The sequence below is a fragment of the Delphinus delphis genome, chromosome 1 (assembly GCF_949987515.2).
Source record: "Delphinus delphis chromosome 1, mDelDel1.2, whole genome shotgun sequence".
NCBI lineage: Eukaryota > Metazoa > Chordata > Mammalia > Artiodactyla > Delphinidae > Delphinus > Delphinus delphis.
The window spans coordinates 111,884,727-111,908,180 of NC_082683.1; the positions used below are offsets into that span (position 1 = coordinate 111,884,727).

General features: G+C 37.1%; 1 protein-coding gene and 1 pseudogene across 4 annotated transcripts in view; one reads left to right on the forward strand and one right to left on the reverse strand.

Annotated features, from left to right (window-relative positions):
• The window catches only part of ASH1L (ASH1 like histone lysine methyltransferase), a 217,150-nt gene that overhangs the window by 89,638 nt on the left and 104,058 nt on the right, over nt 1-23,454 (reverse strand). The gene's annotated exons all lie outside the window — the stretch shown is intronic.
• Nucleotides 17,831-17,940, forward strand: LOC132416735 (U5 spliceosomal RNA; annotated as a pseudogene).

Sequence of the window (23,454 nt, forward strand, 5' to 3'; positions counted from 1 at the left end):
CTTTGGTGGGGATAATGGCAGACTCTGGGAGGGCTCAAGCCAAGAAGTACTTCCCAGAACTTCTGCTGCCAGTGCCCTTGTCCCCAAGGTGAGGCAGAGCCAACCCCTGCCTCTGCAGGAGACCCTCCAACACTAGCAGGTAGGTCTGGTTCAGTCTCCCCTGGGGTCACTGCTCCTTCCCCTGGGTCCCGATGCACACACTACTTTGTGTGTGCTCTTCAAGAGTGGAGCCTCTGTTGCCCCCAGTCCTGTCAAGTCCTGCAATCAAATCCCACTAGGCTTAAAAGTCTGATTCTTTAGGAATTCCTCCTCCCGTTGCCGGACCCCCAGGTTGGGAAGCCTGACGTGGGACTCAGAACCTTCACTCCAGTGGGTGGACTTCTGTGGTATAAGTGTTCTCCAGTCTGCGAGTCACCCACTCAGCAGCTATGGGATTTGATTTTACTGTAATTGCACCCCTACCGTCTCACTGTGGCTTCTCCTTTGTCTTTGTATGTGGGGTATCTTTTTTGGTGAGTTCCCGTGTCTTCCTGTTGATGATTGTCCAGCAGCTAGTTGTGATTCTGGTGTTCTCACAAGAGGGAGTGAGAGCACATCCTTCTACTCCGCCATCTTGGTTTCTCTTTGTCACATGTATTGTTTTGAATTATGGTTTTCACTGGATATGTGCCCAGGAGCGGGATTGCTGGATTATATGGCAGTTCTATTTTTACTTTTTAAAGGAAACTCCATAGTGTTCTCCATAGTGGCTGTACCAGTTTACATTCCCACCAACAGTGTAATCACTTGCTTTCTCTTGCATTCCTATACACTAACAACAAAAGATTAGAAAGAGAAATCAAGGGAACAATCCCATTTACCATTGCATCAAAAAGAATAAAATAGGGACTTTACTGGTGGCGCAGTGGTTAAGAATCTGCCTGCCAACGCAGGGGACATGGCTTCGAGCCCTGGTCCAAGAAGATCTCACATGCTGTGGAACAACTAAGCCCGTGTGCCACAACTACTGAGAATGTGTTCTAGAGCCCGCATGCCACAACTACTGAGCCTGCGAGCCACAACTATTGAAGCCCATGTGCCTAGAGGCTGTGCTCCATAGAACAAGAGAAGCCACTGTGATGAGAAGCCCACACACCGCAAGGAAGAGTAGCCCCCACTAGCTGCAACTAGAGAAAGCCGGTGTGCAGCAAAACGAAGACCTAATGCAGCCAGAAATAAATAAATAAATATATTAAAAAAGAAAAAAGAATGAAATACCTAGGAATAAACCTACCTAAGGAGGCAAAAGACCTGTACTCAGAAAACTACAATATACTGATGAAAGAAATAAAAGATTACACAAACAGATACAGGGATAGACCATGTTCTTGGATTGGAAGGCTCAATATTGTGAAAATGACTACACTACCCAAAGCAATCTACAAGATTCAATGCAATCTCTATCAAATTACCAATGGCATTTTTCACAGAATTAGAACAAAAAGTTTTACAATTTGTATGGAAACACAAAAGATCACAAATAGCCAAAGCAATCTTGAGAAAGAATAACAGAGCTAGAGAAATCAGGCTCCCTGACTTCAGACTATACTACAAAGCCACAGTCATCAAAAGAGTATGGTAATTGCACAAGAATACTTCTTTTAAAGCCTGGATTTGCTTGCAAAACTTTTAGTGGAATTATATAAATATATATATTTGTCTCTAGTCTTCCTTTAACAGAGATAAGCTTCATTAAGCTTAGTTTTGTCATAGTTGTTCTGGGTTGATTATAGAGATGACTCATAGAACAAGTTCTAAATGCTAATGGATTAGGTAGATATTGTTCACAGTAAATGGCTGAGAAACAACGTGGGAACAAACTCACAGATTAGAACATGCACTTCAAGTTTTAAGTCACTTTAGTAACAAAGGGAGCTTCCAGTGTAGCTGGAATTCCAAAAGGAAATGAAAGCCCTTCCTAGCAACGTGCACTGTATTTTCAGTGAATAGACATCCACTAAAATTCTGAATATGATTCTACAATCTTTGTTACATTAGCTAAAGATAATATTACTAAAACATTAAAACACAAAACAAAGTCAAACTGAGTAGACTTTTCATTAAAGACAAAATGGACGAAGATTAAACGTGATAAATTTATTGCAAATTCCTAAATATAAACACTGGAGAGCTAAGAAATCAAAAGCTATGCTTGTCATAATACTATTCACAAATTTAGCTACCCATATTAATAGTCACTGACATATGAAAACTATGAACTAATCACTCATATATGAGAACTATGAACTAAAAGGCAATGAATGCTATGTTACAGAGTTGTTGGGAAGAAAAAAAGTAGCTGGACTTATGGTGATCTTTAAGAAAAAAATATTGTTCTTGTAAATTCTTTCACTTGGATTAAAGGAGGAAAAGAAACGTAGCATGGTATACGTCACAAAATCAGAATACATGTTAATTTGGCTATTTCTCATTTCAGTCAAACATTTTTTCCATACTAACTTGCAACAAAATTGGTATAAACATGATGTTTCAGGCTCATCTTGTGCATTCCCTGACCCACCCCTGAATCAGCCATTTCTCCAAGGAGCTTTAGTTCCTCTCAGTGGGAAACGGTATTTAAAAACCAAACTCTAGGGACTTCACTGGTGGCGCAGTGTTTTAAGAGTCCTCCTGCTAATGCAGGGGACACGGGTTTGAGCCCTGGTTCGGCAAGATCCCACACGTCGCGGAGCAACTAAGCTCATGCTCCACAACTGCTGAGCCTGCACTCTGGAGCCCACAAGCCACAACTACTGAGCCCGCAACTACTGAGGCCTGCACACCTAGAGTCCATGCTCTGCAACAGGAGAAGCCACCTCAGTGGGAAGCCCACGCACTGCAACAAAGACCAACTCAGCCAAAAAATTAAAAAATTAAAAAAATAAATAAATGTTTAAAAATAAATAAATAAAAGTAACCAAACTCTATACACTAAGTGTGCTCACAACTGGTGGGACATCACTGTAGTCTCTTTCAGCTAACAGAGCTGGAGAAAAATGGGAATTTCAAAGGTTCAACAATAAACAAACAAACAAATAAACAAAGTATGTAGGCTTCTGGTTCAAGATGGAGATGAAGGAAGATCCTGAACTCACCTCCTCCCAGAGACACTGTGAACCCACAAGTTACATGCAGAACAATTTCCTCTGAAAGAACCCTAACAGTAGCTGAGTGACTCGTACACATTGGGCTAACAAGAAAAAAACCACATCGAAATGGTTAGGAGAGGCCGAGATCACAGTCTCACCGCAAACCTCATCCATGGAACAGCAATCCACAATCAGGAGGGCACTCACAACTCTAAGCTTCTCCCTGAGGAGCAAAGGCTTTGAACCCCACATCTGGTACTCCAACTTTTAAGACCTCCAGCTGAGATATGGGCCTCCAAAACATCTAGCTCTAAACCCCAATGGGGCTTGTGTCCACGAGACCCAAAAGACTATACAGAAAACTGAGAAACAGTTCTGAAAGGGCTTGCATGAATTCACTGTGGCTAACCTCCCAGCACACAGTGCAGAAGGAGGTGGCTGAAACATACCCAGTCTTTCTGTGAAAGAGGCCATTTGATTATCTTAAATCTCTGACCTGAGGGGCAGGTATCTAACATAACACACATCTAGGGGGGCAGACTAAGATATTCTCCAGAGACTGCGGAGGCTGGTAGATGCCAGCTTCTGCACCTACCAGCCTCCAGGTCTTTGTATTATCCATCTGCCTCACTCCAGGTCAATGGTATTGCCTACAAAGGAGCTTGTGCACATGTCTGGAGCCCTGGTTTTTGCAGCTGCCAACCTGGGGACATCCCTTGATCACGTGGCTCCGGTGGGCAGCGGGGCTTAGGATCACAGGCCCCATAGCACTGTAACAAACATTGAAACAGTTCTTAACTAGCTACCTCCCACCCCCACCTCAGGGCACAGAGAAGAGGCAGCAGACAGAAATGCCCAGTCTTTCTATGAAAGAGGCTTATTAGCTTATTATCTTTGTAGCTGTGGCCTCAATGGGTAGGCTTCTAACTAAACACACTGAGGTGGACTTAACAGATATATACAAAATATTCCATCCCAAAGAAACAAAATACATATCATTCTCAAGTGCGCGTGGAACATTCTCCAGGACAGATCATATGTTAGGTCACAAAAAAAAATCTTCATAAATTTAAGAAGACTGAAGTCTTATCAACCATTTTTTCCACCATAATAGTATAAAAGTACAAGTTAATTACAAGAAGGAAACTAGAAAATTCACAAATATGTGGAGATTAAACAACAATGCTACTCAACAACCAAAGGGTCAATGAAGAAAAAGAGATATAAAGCAAATCTTGAAACAAATGAAAATGCAACATAACAAAACTTATGGGATGCCACAAAAGCAGTTCTAAGAGGGAAGTTCATAGCGATAAATTAAGAAACCAAAAAAAATCTCAAATAAACAACCTAACTTTATAACTCGTGGAACCAGATAAGGAACATACTAAGGCCAAAGAAGGAAAGAAATAACAAAGATCAAAGTGGAAATAAATGAAATAGAGACTAAAAAGACAAAAGATCAATGAAACTAAGAACTGCTTTTTTGAAAAGATAAACAAAATAGACAAAGCTTTAGCTAGACTAACCCAGAAAAAGAGAAGACTCAAACAAAATGAAATGAAAGAGGAGACATTATAACTGATAACCTCAGAAACACAAAAGATCATAAGATACTACTGCAAACAATTATATGCCAATAAACTGGACAACCTAGAAGAAATGGATGAATTCCTAGAAACATACAACCTACCAAGACTGAATTGTGAAAAAAATAGAAAATCTGAGCAGCCAGATAACTAGTAAGGAGATTGAATCAGTAATCAAAACCTCCCAACAACAAAAATCCAGGAGCAGAGGGCTTCACTGGTGAATTCTACCAAACAATAAAGAAGAATTAATATAAATCCTTCTCAAACACTTCCAAAAAATAGAAGAGAAGAAAACACTTCTTGTCGCATTTTATGAGGTCAGCAGCACCCTGATACCAAAATAACATAAGGACACTACAAGAAAAAAAATTACAGGCTAATAACCTTGATGAAAACACATGCAACAATCCTCAACAAAACATTAGCAAACTAAATTCAACAATATATTAAAAGGATTGTACTTTATGATCAAGTGGAATTTATTCCAGGGATGCAAGGATGGTCTAACATCTGCAAAATCAATGCGATATACCAAAACAACATAAATGATAAAAATCATATGATTATCTCTTAATTTTTAAATTTTATTTTTAATTTTTAAAAATCAATCAATCAATTTATTTATTTATTTTTGGCTGTGTTGGGTCTTTGTTGCTGCACATGGGCTTTCTCTGGTCGCAGCGAGCGGGGGCTACTCTTTGTTGCAGTGCACGGGCTTCTCATTGCAGTGGCTTCTCTTGTTGTGGAGCACGGGCTCTAGGCATGTGGGTTTCAGTAACTGCAGCACATGGGTTCAGTAGTTGTGGCTTGTGGACTCTAGATTGCAGGGTCAGTAGTTGTGGCACATGGGCTTAGTTGCTCCACAGCATGTGGGATCTTCCCAGACCAGGGATCGAACCCGTGTCCCCTGCACTGGCAGGCAGATTCTTAACCACTGAGCCACCAGGAAAATCCCACGATTATCTCTTTAAATGGAGAAAAACCATTTGACAAAATTCAACATCCATTTATGATAAAAATGCTCAACAAGGGGACTTCCCTGGTGGTACAGTGGTAAAGAATCCGCCTTCCAATGCAGGGGATATGGGTTCCATCCCTGGTCGGGGAACTGAGATCCCACATGCCACGGGGCAACTAAGCCTGCGTGCCACATATGCTGAGCTTGCGCACCTCAATGAGAGAGACCACATGCTGCAAACTACAGAGCCCGGAGCCTGTGCGTCACAACTACAGAGAGAAAAACCCACATGCCACAACTAGACAGAAACCCGTGCGCCGCAATGAAAGATCCCGAGATCCTGTGTGCCACAGCTATGACCTGATGCAGCCAAAATAAAAAATAAATAAATAAATTAGAAAAAAAAAAAGCTCAACAAAGTGGGTAAAGGAATGTTCCTCAACATAATAAAGGCCACTTATGGCATGCCCACAACTAACATCATACACAATGATGAAAGAATGAAAGCTTTTACTCTAAGATCAGGAACAAGACAAGAATGCCCACACTCACCGTTTTTATTCAACATAGTACTGGAGGTTATAAGCAGAGCAATTAGTCAAGAAAAAGAAATAAAAGACAGAAAAAGAAATAAAAGGCATCCAATATAAAAGGAAGAAGTGAAACTGTCTCTATTTGCAGATGATATGATATGATACATAGAAAACCCCAAAGACTATACCAAAAAACTGTTAGAACTGATAAACAAATTTAGTAAAATCAAAATTCAAAAATCAGTTGTGTATCTATACATTAATAACTATCAGAAAAAGAAATTAGGGACTTCCTTGGTGGTGCAGTGGTTAAGACTCCATGGTCCCAATGCAGGGGGCCTGGGGTCGATCCCTGGCCATGTAACTAGATCCCACATGCATGCTGTAACTAAGAGTTCGTGTGCCACAACTAAGGAGCCTGTGTGCTGCAACTAAGAAGCCAGTGAGCCACAACTAAGGAGTCCACGAGCCGCAACTAAGAAGCCCACCTGCTGCAACTAAGACCCAGCGCAACCAAATAAATAAAGAGAAATTAAGAAAACCATTGCATTTGTAATAGCACTGAAAATAATAAAATACCTAGGAATAAATTTAAAGGTAAAAGACCTGTATGCTGAAAACTATAAGATGCTGCTGAAAGAAATAGAAAAAAATACAAATAAATGAGAAGATATTTCATGCTCATGGACTGGAAGAATTAATATTGTTAAAATACCCATAACTGCGCAAAGCAATCTACAGATTCAATGCAATAATAAAAAAAAAATCCCAATGGCGTTTTTCACAGAAAAAGAACAAACAATCCTAAAATTTTTATGGAACCACAGAAGACCCCAAATAGCCAAAGCAATCTTGAGAAAGAAGAACAAAGCTGAAGGCATCACACTTCCTGATTTCAAACTGTATTACAAAGCTAAAGTAATCAGAACAGTATGGTATTGGCACAAAAAACAGACAAACAGATGAATGGAATATTACTTAGCCATTGAAAAGGAGGAAATCCTGTCATTGAGACAATACAGATGGACCTTGAGGGCATGATGCTAAATAAATAAGTCAGATAGAGAAAGACAAACACCTTATGATCTCACTTATATGTGGACTCTATTAAAAAAAAAAAAGACCAAAATAAAAACATCAAACTCACTGACACAGAGAATAGATTTGATGGTTGCCAGAAGTAGGGGGGTGGGGAGGGATGAAATGGTTAAGGTGGTCAAAAAGTACAAACTTCTAGTTATAAAATAAATAATTCCTGTAGATGTAACATACAGTATGGTGACTATAATTAATGACATTATATTGCATATTTGAACGCTGTTGTGGTTGACATCACAGTGACTGAATGATCACAGTTAATATCATCAATTACACATGATATCATGTGCTTCCTGATTTGATTCACTGAGAAGAAAACATTACTTTTGTGGTATTCCTGACAACCTTAATCTATTCATGAAGAAACATCAAACTCAAATTTTAGAACCTTCTATGAAACAACTCCTCTGTACTCATAAAGAAATGTCAATATGATGAAAGACAAAGGCTGGAGAAGTGTTCCAAATTAAAGGAGAATAAAGAGACATGGCAACTAAATGTAATGCATAATTATATATTGGATCCTGAATCAATGCAGAAAAAAAATGTTATAAAGGGCATAACTGACACAATTAGTGAAATTTGATTATTAACTGTGTATTAGATAATAGTATTGTAGTGATGTTAAGATCCTGAAGAAAATGTCCTGGTTCATAGGAAATACATGCTAAAATATTTCTGAGTCACTGGTTAAAATGTCTATAACTTTTTATCAAAAAACTGAGAAAAAAAATGTCTCTGTGTGTATAAGAGAAAGAGAGCAGGCAGAAAGGGAAGTAGAGAAAGAAATGTGGCAGAAATCAACATTTGATGAACCTGGGTGAAAGGTATATAATACTTCTGTAAAATCTTGCAATCTTCTTTAGGTTATCACCCACCATGCATAAAAATAAATAATAAATACATGATATGCTTTGGGAAAATATTAAACCAAGTTTTTGCAATAAATTAATTTACTTTGGTAGTAAAAACTTATTTAGAGGGCTTCCCTGGTGGCGCAGTGGTTGGGAGTCCGTCTGCCAATGCAGGGGACACGGGTTCGTGCCCCGGTCCGGGAGGATCCCACATGCTGCGGAGCGGCTGGGCCCGTGAGCCATGGCCGCTGAGCCTGCGCGTCCGGAGCCTGTGCTCCGCAACGGGAGAGGCCATGGCAGTGAGAGGCCCACGTACCGAAAAAAAAACCCACAAAAAAGCAAAAAACTTATTTAGATTAATGTTTAAATAAGAATAAATTTCTTTAGCACCAAATAACCACAGGGAAAATAGGACCAAAATCATACTGAAAGGTAAGAAAAACTGTATTGGAGGAGTTAAAACACTGTTCTACTGGAAAACATAGTACAACATATTTGTAAAGACTGTTGTGATTTTAATCTCTAAGAGTTTAGGACTATCACTTAGATGTACTTAAATATAAATGACAAATAAAAACTATGTAAAAGATCTTGGCAAATGTCAAGGGAGTATACAAATTATAATGTAATAATAGTTGATCACAGAAACAATGTTTTTCATACACATCAAACTTTTAAAGAAAAAATTTGGCATTTACTACATTTTGGAATGTCTTTCTTGGGTGAAAATGAAAAGGATAGACAAATAATAATTTCCTCACATATTTGTTACCAAATAAGAGGGCAGATGCTGCTTTTAGCATTTAAAATTTTTCTAAGGAAAATTTAAGTCATACATTTTTTAGAAATTCAGGCAGTTTGTTACTTCGTTTTCATAATATAGAAAATGGACTGATAGTTTCAAGGCACATGGGAGGAACAAAGAATACTCATGGCCTAAAGAAGCTTACAGTCTGGTGGAGGAACAAACATGTATGCATATATGCCTAGTTTAAAAATTAGAATGTGATAAAACTCTTAAGGTTCTACTAAGCTTTACAAAAGGGAAAGGAAAAGTAAAATTAATCTCAACTACAGGAGAATTAAGGCAACTTTTTATTTAATGAGGGAGTATTTCAAATCTTGAGTAAAGTCTGAAAGGATGAATGGCATTTGGCAAGTAAAAGGCTAGTGGGCAGGTCGTTTTTACCACTTAGAGCAAACACCTAGGACAAGCACCAAGAGTAAAGTGGAGGATGGAGAAACTGGGGGAAATTATCAGATGCTGTAGTTAAGGGAATGAATATTTCAGGAGTGTAACTGGAGATAAGACTAGAAAGACAGGTTATACTAGATCATGGTAGGTCTGAAATATTATTGAAGAATTTTGGATTCTATAATGTAGGAAATAAGTGCACAGTTGGCCCTCCCTATTTGCGGATGGAGAACCCGCAGATACACAGGGCAGACTGTACTATACCGTTTTACATAAGGGAACTGAGCCTCTGTGCATTTTGGTATCTGTGGGGTGGGGGTCTGGAAGCAATCCCGCACAGATACCATGAGACGACTATATCTCAAAGAAAATCTGAGTAGAGGAATAACAATCCTGAGGATATCATATTACTGTATTCAAGAGAAAGTAAGTCTTATAAGGGTTAATTTTATCCTAGGTCACAAATTTAGTGACAATGGAGTTAGACATTTAAAAAATTTATTGAATATTTATTTACTTCATACATGTCAAGCATTTAACCCACAAAACTCTATCAAGTAGGTACTTTTCATCACGCCATTTTTTTAGATGAGGACACTGAGGACATAGGTCAGTAATATGCCCCAATTCATGTAACTAGTAAGTGAAGGACTAAGGATTTGAGTTCTATAACCACAACTTGATGCATTACCCTTGCTGGATTTAAGAAACACTTGAATCTAGCCTCTTTCTCGAAACTTAGACAATCTATTCTGTATTCCACTGGTAGTTAAACTTCTGAAAATACTATTTTCATAAACTACCTTGCTGAAGATGTTAACATTTCTCTCAACACACTTTACCAACCTACACTATTTTCTGTAACAGATTTATTTTACTAATTTTATTTAGATTAACACAAATTTACATGATCTTAGCACAACCAACTATCCATAGGGAGAAATGGCCCAGAATCATATTGAAAGGTAATTAAGATCATACCAGGGTTAAAATATTCTGAACACCATCTACAGACAACCGGAGCATAAACCCCTTCAATGTTCCTTCATGAACATCATGGCAGAACTTTTGTCCTGAGGATGTAAAATTTGTAGAGGGAGGATATAAAAGCATGTTTTTTTGTAATGCCACAATGTAATGTAATTTCCCTAACCCTCCAATTGAAACTAGTTTAACCTCACAATTTAAAACCTTTGAGGAGCATGACATTTTTAGATAAAATAGAAGTTAAAATTATATTTCCAGATTACTAAACTTTATCAGCCCTAATGTCTTATCTCATAAAGTATGTAATGTAAAATATACATTCTTATCTAGAATGAACATTCCATCTAAAATAGAAATTAATGAAATTTTCCAGACAAGCCAATTTTTTTTTTTTTTAACAATCAAACAGTATTTAAGTTAGAGGCAAAGTGGCAACAGGTATAAGTGTTGCAGTCAATTATTGCCCACATACAAATATTAGCTATGTCACCTACTAGCTGTGTAACACTGGACAAATTACTTACTCTCTCTAAGGCTTAGCTTCTTCAATAACAGTATCTGGTCTTTCACAAGATTAAATGAGATAATATATGCAAAGTGCTTAACACAGCAACTGGCACATAGTGGGCACTCAGTAAGGACTAACTCTCTTCAGTTTAGCCAATGAGTACAGCCTAGCCTAATACTATATACCAGAAAAATTCCAAATAGATCTGGGAACTAGATGTAAAAATCAAAGTTAAACAATTACTAGAAGAAAATAAGGCTGGATTTCTTAGTTCCTTTAAAACCTGGGTGTGGGGAAGCTTTTCTAATAATAATCTAAAATCCAGAAGCACAATACAAACAAAAACAAAACAAAAATTTGACTACATGAAAATATGGACCTTTGTATGATAAAAATCATCATCATATGCAAAGTCCAGAGTCAAACTACAGAATCCATTAAAATACTATGAGGACTATTAATTGAGTTCAGCAAGGCTTGCAGGATATAAAATCGATATACAAAAATCAAGTGTATTTCTATATATTAGCAATAAACATATAAAATGGAATTTAAAAATTCCATTTACGATAACATCAAAAGAATAAAATGCTTAGGAGTATGTTTAACAAAAGTACTTACAAGACTTACATACTGAAAACTAAAAAATACTGTTAAAAGAAATTTTAAAAGAATTGAATAACTAGAAAGACATCCCACGTTCATGGATCAAAATACTTAATATCGGTAAGATATAAAACTCTCCAATTAATCTACATTTTTTTTTTCAAAATCCCAGCTGGTTTTTTTTTTTGCAGAAATCAACAAGTTGATCCTGAAATTCATATGGAAATAGCAAGGGACCCAGAATTAGCCAAACAAAGTTGGAAGAAGCCAGAAGAGCCAAAGTTAGAGGCATCATATTTCAGTATTCAACACAGTATGCTACTGGGATAACAAAAGACATATAGCGAATAAGGACAAAAGACAAATAACAAACTGACAAAAAATGTAGTGCAGTTTATATCACAAAGGGCAAATCTCCTTAATATATAAGGAACTCTTAAAAATCAAGGGAAAAAAAAAAGACTAAACAACCTGATAGAAAAATGGTGGGAAAAACACTGAAGGTTTAGGCTTTCCTTGAGCTTAGAGACTTAAAGAAGCAGACTCTCTTTCTTAGCAGCTTAGAAGAAGCAAGATACCACTGAGTTCTACAACTCCAATAAAATGAATATGAGCATGGATAAGAACCTCAAGTCTCAGATGAGATTTGGCTGCTACCTTGATTCCAGCCTTGTGAGACACAGAGCAGAAATGTCTAGACTCCTAAAATTCCAGGGAATCTGTGAGATAATAAATGGGTGACGTTTTAAGCTGCTAAAATTGTGGTAATGTGTTACACAGTAATAGAAAATTAATACATGTATGTGTGTACATATATATACTTATTTATTTCCTCGTTCTGAAAGAGCCTAAAAGCATTGCCACACCTCAGGAACAATGACAACCTAGTAGCAAACAGTATATCAAGTACCCAGATTTTGATTTCTAAATAATTCCCATTAAAAGAAACCAGGGACTTCCCTGGTGGCACAGTAAGACTCCATGCTCCCAATGCAGGGGGCCTGGGTTCAATCCTTGGTCAGGGAACTACATCACACATGCACGCCGCAACTAAGAGTTCACATGCCACAACTAAGGAGCTGGTAGGCCACAACTAAAGAGCCCCCCTGCCGCAAGTAAGACCCAGCGTAACCAAATAAATATTAAAAAAAAAAAAAAAAAGAGAAAGAAACCAAAACTTCTTGAGTGAAATAACTGATTCCTGATCTGAGGCAAGGAAAGAACAAGGTAAATCTGATAAACAACAGCAAAGAAATAAAAGCAAATACCAAAACAAACAAAAGAACCAGGGTGAATGATACCTTTCTATGACAGAAAGCAGGGAAATGCTCAAAGATGAATGAGGTTATGCCTAAAAGAAACAGGGCCCAGCTTAAAGTGTCTTCTGTGATTAAAATTTGGGAAATTTGTGCATGTCTCCACAAAATGATGGTACTGGATTATGATATATTAAATTTTTTTTTGCGGTACGCGGGCCTCTCACTGCTGTGGCCTCTCCCACTGCAGAGCACAGGCTCCGGATGCGCAGGCTCAGCGGCCACGGCTCACGGGCCCAGCCGCTCCACGGCATGCGGGATCCTCGCAGACCGGGGCACAAACCCATGTCCCCTGCATTAGCAGGCGGACTCTCAACCACTGCGCCACCAGGGAAGCCCTAAAAATTTTTATGAGTCCATACGATACTCAAAAGAAAAGAAAAATTCTGAGTGTGTAAAGGGAAGGAAAGTCAAAGCTCATCTTCCCAGAAAAATATCAGCTAATAAATGTTGAAGAAATGACAGAATTAGAAAATTACCAGTTTGCAACTAACAATGTACTCACCAGTTTAGTCAAAGATCATAATGGATGCTAAAATATTATATTAAAAAAAAAAAGACTGCTAGAGAAGAAGCCAGAGCCTCAACTATCACCCCATGATTTACTAATTTACAACAGTAAAAATGTATCTTTACATTGGAGAGATCTGGTGGATACCACACCTTAATCAAGTGATCAAACATGGCATAACCAACAGTCAAACAGTAAGTGGGATGCAATTAGAAGTACGAAATATCACATATGTAATACTCCTACAAAGATTTAACCTAAATCTAATCATGAAGAAATAATTTTAAAATTGTGGAATGTAGCACAACAAGCTTAAGTTCCTCAAAAAGGATCAATCTCATAAAAAACAAAAGATAGGGAATATTCTAGATTAAAATAATACACATAGCTAGCAATCAGGTGTAACACATGTTATCTGTTTGGATTCTACATTAAAAGAAAACAAATTGAAATAAAAGATAATTTTAGGACAATAGGGAAAATATAAGTATGGGCTGTATATTAATGATATTACTGATATACCGCTTTGTTTAAAAAAAATAAATAAATAATTAATTTTATTTTTGGCTGTGTTGGGTCTTCATTGTTCTGCGTGCGTGAGTTTTTTCTAGTTCTGGCGAGCAGGGGCTACTCTTCGTTGCGGTGCACGGGCTTTTCATTGCGGTGCCTTCTCTTGTGGTGGAGCATGGGCTCTAGGCGCACAGCCTTCAGTATTTGTGGCACGCAGGCTCAGTAGTTGTGGCTCGCGGGCTCTAGAGCACAGGCTCAGTAGTTGTGGCGCACAGGCTTAGTTGCCCCGCAGCATGTGGGATCTTCCCAAACCAGGGGTCGAACCCGTGTCCCCTAGCAGGCGGATTCCTAACCACTGCACACCAGGGAAGTCCTACTTATTTTCTTAGATATGATAATGGTATTAAGATTAGGTAGGAGAGTATCCTAGTTCTAAGGTGATAACTTCTGAAATGCATAGGGGTGAATGAATGTCTGCAACTTACTTTCAAAATTTTCACCGGACAAAAATGTTTTCCCCTGCAAAAATGTAAATGTGTGTATAGAGAGAATTAAAGCAAATGTGGCAAAATGTTGATAAATTTAGGTACGGTATATGAGTGTTAATTTTGCCAGAGATTTGAGTATTTTCAAACAAACAAACAAAACAAACAAAAACACTGTGAAAAAAATAAAACAGTTTAATCTGGGAAGGTAGTCCCCTTGTATGCCTATGCAAGATTTACTGATCTAGGGCTTAAGGGAGGTGAATTAGGTAATTTCTAAGGTATGTTCAGGTTGGAAAGTGCTAATACTGTGTTTTTACAGAGAAAACACAACTACATGTCTATTAAAAAGTATTTTAAAGAAGTATTATTTCACTTCCCAAATTTCTAGTTTACAATAATACCATCATTACTATAGCAATTATGATGTCATTTGTAATTTCTACACTTTAAGATATGTTAATTCCCAATTTTCATCACAAAACTGTATTTTCCTAATCTCTTCCTTGAACTCTGATAGTATTTACAGTTTGCGACACACATTTCCTAAGGGAAGGCTATATCATTTTCCACTCTCAGTAACAGAATAGAGGGATATCTCAGAACTTGAGATAACAGATCTCCTGCAAAGTTTTCCTGGTAAAATATATATAACATAAAATTTCCCATTTTAACCAATCTTAAGTGTGCAGCTCAGTGGTATTAAGTACATTCACACTGTTGTACAACCATCACTATCATCCATCTAGAGAACACTTCATCTTGTAATACTGAAACTCTGTATCCATTAAACAATAACTGCCACCAGCCCCTGGCAACCACCATTCTCCATTCTCTCTCCATGCATCTGACTACTCTAGGTACCTCTTATAAGTGGAATCAAACAGTATTTGTCTTTTTCTGACTGATTCATTTCACTTAGCATAATATTTTCAAGGTTCATCCATATTGTAGGAGGTGTCCAAATTCCTTCTTTTTTAAGGCTGAATAATATTCCATTGTATGAATGGGATATAATTTTTTGAAGTATCTTAAATCTTGTTATTTATTAAAATATATTAAATCTTGTTTTTAAAAGTCCATCAGGCCTGTATTAAAGAACAGTCAAGTGAGAAATAGTAATTGCTAATGAAGCCACTTTATTATCCCTAGAGGGAGCTAGAGCAACAGAGCTGCTGCCAGATACAAACACATTTTCCTTAGCCATAAGACTGGACATAACCAAGCTTCTATAAAAAATAGAACGGAATGTAAATGTGGTTATGGATTCCCTCCCAATGCTTCTCCATTTCTAAGTGGCAAACTGAACTTTCATAAATCATGATTTATAATTCCTGACAATATACAGTGATGGCCTGATATGTTCTACTCCACATTAGGAGCCAAATCACATGTGGAAAGTTTTTAATCATCTCTGTTAATGCAATCTTTATTTTTTATTATATTAAAAAATCACTTTTCGGACTTCCCTGGCGGTCCAGCGGTTAAGACCCTGCGCTTCCACTGCAGGGGCCATGGGTTCAATCCCTGGTTGGGGAATTAAAATCCCACATGCCTTGGGGCCAAAAAGACAAAACAAAACAAAAAGACTTTTATTTTTTTCTAGGAAAAAAAGAGGCAAGAGGCTCTTAGTTTAATCATGATGGGTGACTACAGAGAAAAGAGTATAGAAAACAGGATTTAAAAGACAAATGCAGTGACTTCCCTGGTGGCACAGTGGTTAAGAATCCACCTGCCATTGCAGGGGATACGGGTCCGATTCCTGGTCTGGGAAGATCCCACATGCTGTGGAGCAACTAAGCCCATGCGCCACAACTACTGAGCCTGCATGCCACAACTACTGAAGCCCATGTGCCTAGAGCCTGTGCTCTGCAACAAGAGAAGCCAGAGCAATGAGAAGCATGTGCACCACAACGAAGAAGAGCCCCCACTCGCCACAACTAGAGAAAGCCTGCACACAGCGCTGAAGACCCAACGCAGCCAAAAATAAAAAAATTTTAAAAAGACAAATGCATAAAAAATAATTATAAATGTATGCTTTAGGGCACAAAATGAATAAAGATGTAATTTGTAATTTCAATAATATAAAAGGAAGGCATGGAGCTTTACAGGAATAGCATTTTTGTATGTGACTGAAGTTAAGTTGGTATCAATTCAAATTACAGAGTTATATCTTTAGGAAGTTATATGTAATCTCCATGGTAACCACAGATAAAATAGCTATAGAATATACACAAAAGGGAATGAGAAGGGAATCAAACAGGTAACTACAAGAAGATCAGCTAAGTACAAAAGAAGGCAGTAAGGAGGAAATGAGGGACAAAAAGCTATAACACATATGGAAAACTAAATGGCAAGCATAAATCCTTTCTTATTAGTAATTACTATAAATGTAAATTGATGAGACTTTCCAGTCAAAAGGCAGAGAGGAGCAAAATGAATATAAAACATGATCTAACTACATACATGCTGTCTACAAGAGATTCACTTTAGATCCAAAGATGGGAACTGGATGCACATGAAAGGATGGAAAAAGATATTCCATGCAAATAGTAACCAAAAGAGATAAGGAGATTATACTAATATCAGAAAAAGAGACTTTAAGTAAATAAGTAAAAAACTGTAACAAGAGACAAACATTAAATATTGACAAGAGAGTCCATTCACCATAAAGCTATAACAATTATAAAAAAATATTCAGGGCTTCCCTGGTGGCGCAGTGGTTGGGAGTCCGCCTGCCGATGCAGGGGACACGGGTTCGTGCCCCGGTCAGGGAGGATCCCGCGTGCCGTGGAGCGGCTGGGCCCGTGAGCCATGGCCGCTGGGCCTGCGCGTCCGGAGCCTGTGCTCTGCAGCGGGAGAGGCCACAACAGTGAGAGGTCCGTGTACAGCAAAAAAAAAAAAAAAACACCAAAATATTCACCAAACATCAGAGGACCCAAAATATATGAAGGAAACACTGACAAAATTTAAGAGAGAAACAGACAGTTGTACAATAACTGTTGGCAGAACAACAACACAGAAGATCAGTAAGTATGAGAACAACATTATAAACCAATCAGTTGTAACAGAAACAGAAATAACACTCTACCCAACAACAGCAGATTACATAGTCTTCTCAAGTGCACATGGAACATTCTTTAGGACAGACCATATGTTAGGCTACAAAATAAGTCAATAAATTAAAAAGGATTGAAACCATAGAGAATATCTTTTCTGATCACAAAGGAATGAAACTAGACATGAAGGAAAACTGAAAAATTCACTTATGTGTGGAAATTAAACAACATACTCTACTCTTAAGCAACCAATGGGTCAAATAAAAAAATCAAAAGGGAAACTGGAAAATACTTTGAAATGAATGAAAACAAAAACAGAACAAAACTTACGTGATGCAGTAAAAGCAGTGCTAAGAGGAAAATTTTTATGTGAAAACACATAAATTAAAAGAGAAGAAAGATCCCAAATCAGTAACTAACTGTACAATGAACACTCAGTGGTACAGCCACTGTGGAAAAGTTTGGTGGTTCTTTTAAAAGCTGCATGTATACTCGTGCTTCTCTTCATAATCTAATGTATCTTTTGCCTTTTACTAAAGATTCATCTGGGGAGGGAAAAGCATGACTGCTGCTACAATTTTTTGAGGACTTCTGGGGATAAACAAAAGAAATAAAAATTAAAAATAAAAATAAATTAAAGCTAAATGTAGAATTACCATATGGTCTAGCAATTTCACCCCTAAGTTTATACACAAAGGACTGAAAACAGGGACCTGAACAGATAAATGTATGCCAATGTTCACTGCAGCATTGTTCACAATACCCAAAGGCAGAAACAACCAAAGTGCCCATTAACAGAGAAACAAAATGTGCTATCTACATACAATGGAATATTACTCAGCCAGAAAAAGGAATGAAGTTCTGATACATGCTACAACATGAATGTTAAAGAGATGTTAAATAAAATAATCCATACCCAAAAACACAAATACTGTGTATGCTTCCATTTACATGGGGTACCCAGAAGAGGCAAATTATAGAGACTGAAAGTACATTAGACATTTATTATGTGCTGTGGAGAGTTTTAGAAGGAGTGGGTAGTTTTTGCTTAATTATTATAGTTTCTGTTTGAGGTAATGAAAAAATTTTGGAAATAGTGGTAAATGTTGTACAACATTGTGCATATAATTAACGCCACTGAAGTGTAACCTTAAGAATAGCTAAAATGGCAAATTTTATAAGTATTTTACAATTTAAAAAATTAATAATGTAATATACCAAAAACTATTGACTTGTACACTTGAAATAGGTTAACTGTATGATATGTGAATTACATCTCAATAAAACTATCTATAAAAAAAAAGAGGATAGGAAACATCTTTTAGGAGACAGGAAACAACTCTTTCGGAGAGTGAGACGCAGAAGAAACAACTAAGATTTACTTTGAGTGCCTACTGTATGCCAGTGGTTTTACATATATCATCACACTTGGGTAGCGCGGATGCGATATCAGAATTCATACTTTAGAAACAAAACAATTCAGTTTGAGATGACGAAAAAGTTCTGGAGGTGGACAGTGGTGATGTCTGCACAACAAGGTAATGTACTTAATGCTACCGAATGGTGCACTTAAAATGATTAAAATAGTAAATTTTATGCCATGTATATTTAACCACAATATAGTTAATTAAAAAATTTAAAACATGAAGCTACTCTTGTTTTAAAAAATGTTACTCTGGACACTGGTCCTGGCAATGATTTTTTTGGGTATGATACCAAAAGCAAAGGCATCAAAAGCAAAGATAAGCAAACTAAGAAGCTTCTGCACAGCACAGGAAATGATCAACAAAACAAAAACTACTAAAAGGGAGAAAATATCTGCAAATTATATCTGACAAGGGGTTAATATCCAAAATTTATAAAGGACTCACTCATACAACTCAAGAGCCAAAAACCCAAACAATCTGATCAAAAAATAGGCAGATGGTCTAGACATTTTTCCAAAGAAGACATACAGAAGACCAACAGGTACATGAAAATATGTTCAATATCACTATCAGGCAAATGAGAATCAAAACCACAATGAACTATCACCTCACACCTGTCAGAATGGCTATTATCAAAAAGACAAGAAATAACAAGTGTTGTTGAGGCTGTGGAGAAAAGGGAACCCTTGTGCACTGCTGGTGGGGATGTAAATTGGCACAGCCACTATGGAAAGCAGTATGGAGGTTCCCCAAAAATTAAAACTAGAACTACCATACGATCTAACAATTCCACTTCTGGGTATTTATCTGAAGAAAACAAAAACACTACCTTCAAAAGATATATGCACCTTCATGTTCACTGCAGCATTATTTACAATAGCCAAGATAGGGAAACAACCTAAGTGTCCATTGAGAGATGAATGGATAAAGAAAATGCTATATATGTAAGCATATACACATACACAAATACACAATGGACTATTATTCAGTCGTACAAAGAATGAAATCTTGCGATTTGCGAGAATATAGACAGACCTTGAGGGCATTACGCTAAGTGAAGTAAGTCAGACAGAGAAAGACAAATACGGAATGATCTCGCCTGTATGTGGAACAAACAAATGAGGGAGTTCCCTGGTGGTCCAGGGGTTAAGAATCCGTCTTCCAATGCAGGGGATGCGGGTTCAATCCCTGGTGGGGGAACTAAGATCCCACATGCCACGGGTTAACTAAGCCCGCGGGCCACAGCTAAAGAGAAGCCTACAGCCGCGGTGAAGAGCCCAAATGTTGCAACGAAAGATCCTGCATGCCGCAACGAAGATGCGTCATGTTGCAACTAAGACCCAATGCAACCAAAATTAAATAAGTAAATATTAAACAAAAAGCAAAGGACAAACAAATGAACACCCCCCCTACACACACACACACACACACACACACAACCGGCAACCAAGCTCACAGACACAGAGAACAGACTGGTGGTCGCCAGAAGCAAGAGGTACAAAATGGGTGAATGGAGTCAAAAGCTACAAACTTCCAGTTATGAAAGAAGTAAGTCATGGTAATGTAGTATACAGCATGGTAACTATAGTTAATAATACTGTATTGCATATATGAAAGTTGCTAAAAGAGTATGTTGCAAAAGTTATCATCATAAGAAAAAGTTTTTTAACTATGCATAGTGACAGTTTAACCAGACTTATTGTGGTGATTATTTTGCAATATTCACAAATACCTAATCATTATGTTATACATCTGAAGCCACTATAATTTTGTATGTTAATTATACTGCAATAAATAAATAAATAAATACTTCACTCAAGTTATTTTCATCATTTTCTTAGTGATTGAGATAAAAGCAGGTAAACTGAAATTTTCACCTTGTTTTGCTAAAAATGGTCTGTGTGACTTGAGCAAGTCATTTAACCTTTTAATAGCTTCAGTTTTCTCATCTGTCAAATAAAGGGTTAGGTCTAGCTGAAATGAGGGAGGCTGAGTGTGCATGGGAACAAGGGACATATGGGAATCCCTGAACTTTCTGTTCCAGGGATTTCTGCCTAAAACTGCTCTAAAAAATAGAGTTTATTAATTAACAAATAAAAATTCAAAACTACTTCATACAGGGAATGGTGTGAGGTTCAGCATGCATTCAGTCCACACTCCTATATTTAAATTGAACTTAGAACCTAGAATGTTCCTAAAGCATTTCAGGGGAAAATTAACCATATTCTGGTGTTTAATCCAACCTTAACCACTAGATTATCTATAACAAATAAATTTTAATCCACTACCCTTTGAGCCTCAGTTTCTGACAAGCAGCATGATTCAGTGGTAAAACAAGAATGGTGAGACCTCTAAGTGTTCAAAACCCCAGTAATGATTTCGATGATAAATTTTATAAACTTAGTAAGTTCCTTAACTTTTCTGTGTCAATTTCTTAAATAGTAGATAGTAACCCTTACTTTACCATTTCCCACAGATTTAATATGAAAGCATTCTGAAAATTTAAATAATATATCAAATGTAAGATGGCACCATGCTTTCATTTTATTTCCAAAGATACATACTATTTTGAGGAAATGACAGCTAAGTGTAAACATTATGTGTTATACATGTAATATAAATAATAATATAGTGTTATATAATATATAATAAATACATCTATATTTTACATATATAATTCCCATGCAAACAAGCAATATTCTGTAAGCTTGAAAATTACAGTTATCCCATTTCCTGTAATAGATTTAGTGCTCAAAAGTAGCCCATAAATCAAAGGAAGTGTATGAGGAGAGTTTCTTATTTTAAAAAACTTAGAAGTCACAGTATCTGAGAGCCAGGATAACCTTAAGATATGAACTGTGTAGTTCAACAGCTTCACTTTATACATCAAGCTTCATTTTTACCACTCCCAGAGAAACGTAAGTATTCTGCCCAAAACATTACACGACAGTGGCAGTACTTTTAGGAGTACTAAAAGTAGAAACCTTACCCCACAAACGTAGAACTAAGGGCTCCCTTCAAAGTAGTGTTAATTTTTCGATATTTTGCTCTTCACCATAATGTATACTCTAAAGTCTGAAGTTCACTCTCCAATTCACCTGATTTATATCTGATATTTCATATTCTTAAAACTCCTATTAGATAAAATTTAAATTCCAAAAGTAATATAGCATTTTTATAACTTCACGCAATAAAGACACATAGAAAATAAGAAGTAAAAACCTCATTACCCCATTCCGAATCCTATAACCTAGAAGGGTATAGCAGGCACAATAATATGCAACCCCCTCCCCAAATCAAAATCCCCAGAAGCTGGGAATATGTAGAAGAAATTGAGGTTTCTAATCTGTTGATTTTGAGATAGGGAGATTATTCTGGATTATCTGGCTGGGCCCAACTTAATCACAAGTGTCCTTATAAATGGAAGAGGAACAAAAATGAGGCAGTCAGTGGGAAAAAAAAAAGTGAAAACAGAACCAATGTTGAAGTGATTCAATGTGAGGATTCAACTTGTCACTGCTGGTTCTGAAGACAGAAGGGGCCCCAAGCCAAGGAACTCTGGAAAGGCAAGAAAAAGAATTCTACTCTAGAGCCTCCAGAAGGAACACACAGCTATGCTAACACCTTGATTTTAGCCTAGAGAGATCGATTTTGACTATAAAATAAATTTGACTTGCTTTAAGCAACTTAAATAATTTATTACAGCAGGCATAGAAAACTAATACACAGGTTAATAGTTTGATGACTATAATACTAAGACATTCTTTGGTGCCTATATACATGTACATAGTAATAGAGGTTTTCTTAAACCAAGGAGTACTGGCTGTACCACTTTTATCTGGTGTATTAATGACATCATCACACACCTAGGAATACAAAAAAAAACATCAGGATCATCACTAACTCTAGCCCAATCCTTTCATCCAATCAGTCTTTAATTCATTTCAATTTTAATGTAAAAAATGTTCAAGAGTCCACCCTTTCCAACATCCAGCCACCTTAGCTATCACCTCAGCTCATGACATGACTTCTATCCTGGAGAACCACAAAGGTGTCCTGCTTCCTAACTGGTCTTCTAAGTTCTAATATTTCCTCATCTAATTAATTTCCCATACTGATACTGGAGTCTAATCTTGATCCAATTTTAACTGAATCACACCCTCCCCTCACAGTTGTTTAAAATCTAAAATGATTTATATAAAAAAGAGTAAACTTGCAATGTCCTTGTACCATTCTGTGATCCAAAAAACAAATTTCCCTAACATGGAGGACTTTTAGGGCAATGAAACTATTCTGTGACACTACTGTGGTAGATACATGTCATTATACATTTACCAAAACCCATAGAAAGCACAGCACCAAGAGTGAACCCTAATGCCTACTATGAACTTTGGGTGATACTGTGTCAATACAGGTTCATTCATTGTAATAAAGGTACCACTGTGGTGCAGGATGTCCATAGTAGGGGATGTTGTGCATGCATAAGGACAGGGGGTATATGCAAAATCTCTATACTTTCCAACAATTCTGTTGTGAACCTAAAACTGCTCTGAATAATTGTTTATTAATTTAAAAAACAAAACAAACAATCCCCACCCCAATTGCTACCAACAAAAAACAGCCAGCCCACAAAAATATATTGGCTTCACAGTTTGTAAGAATGCACACGTGTATTATTTGATCTGTT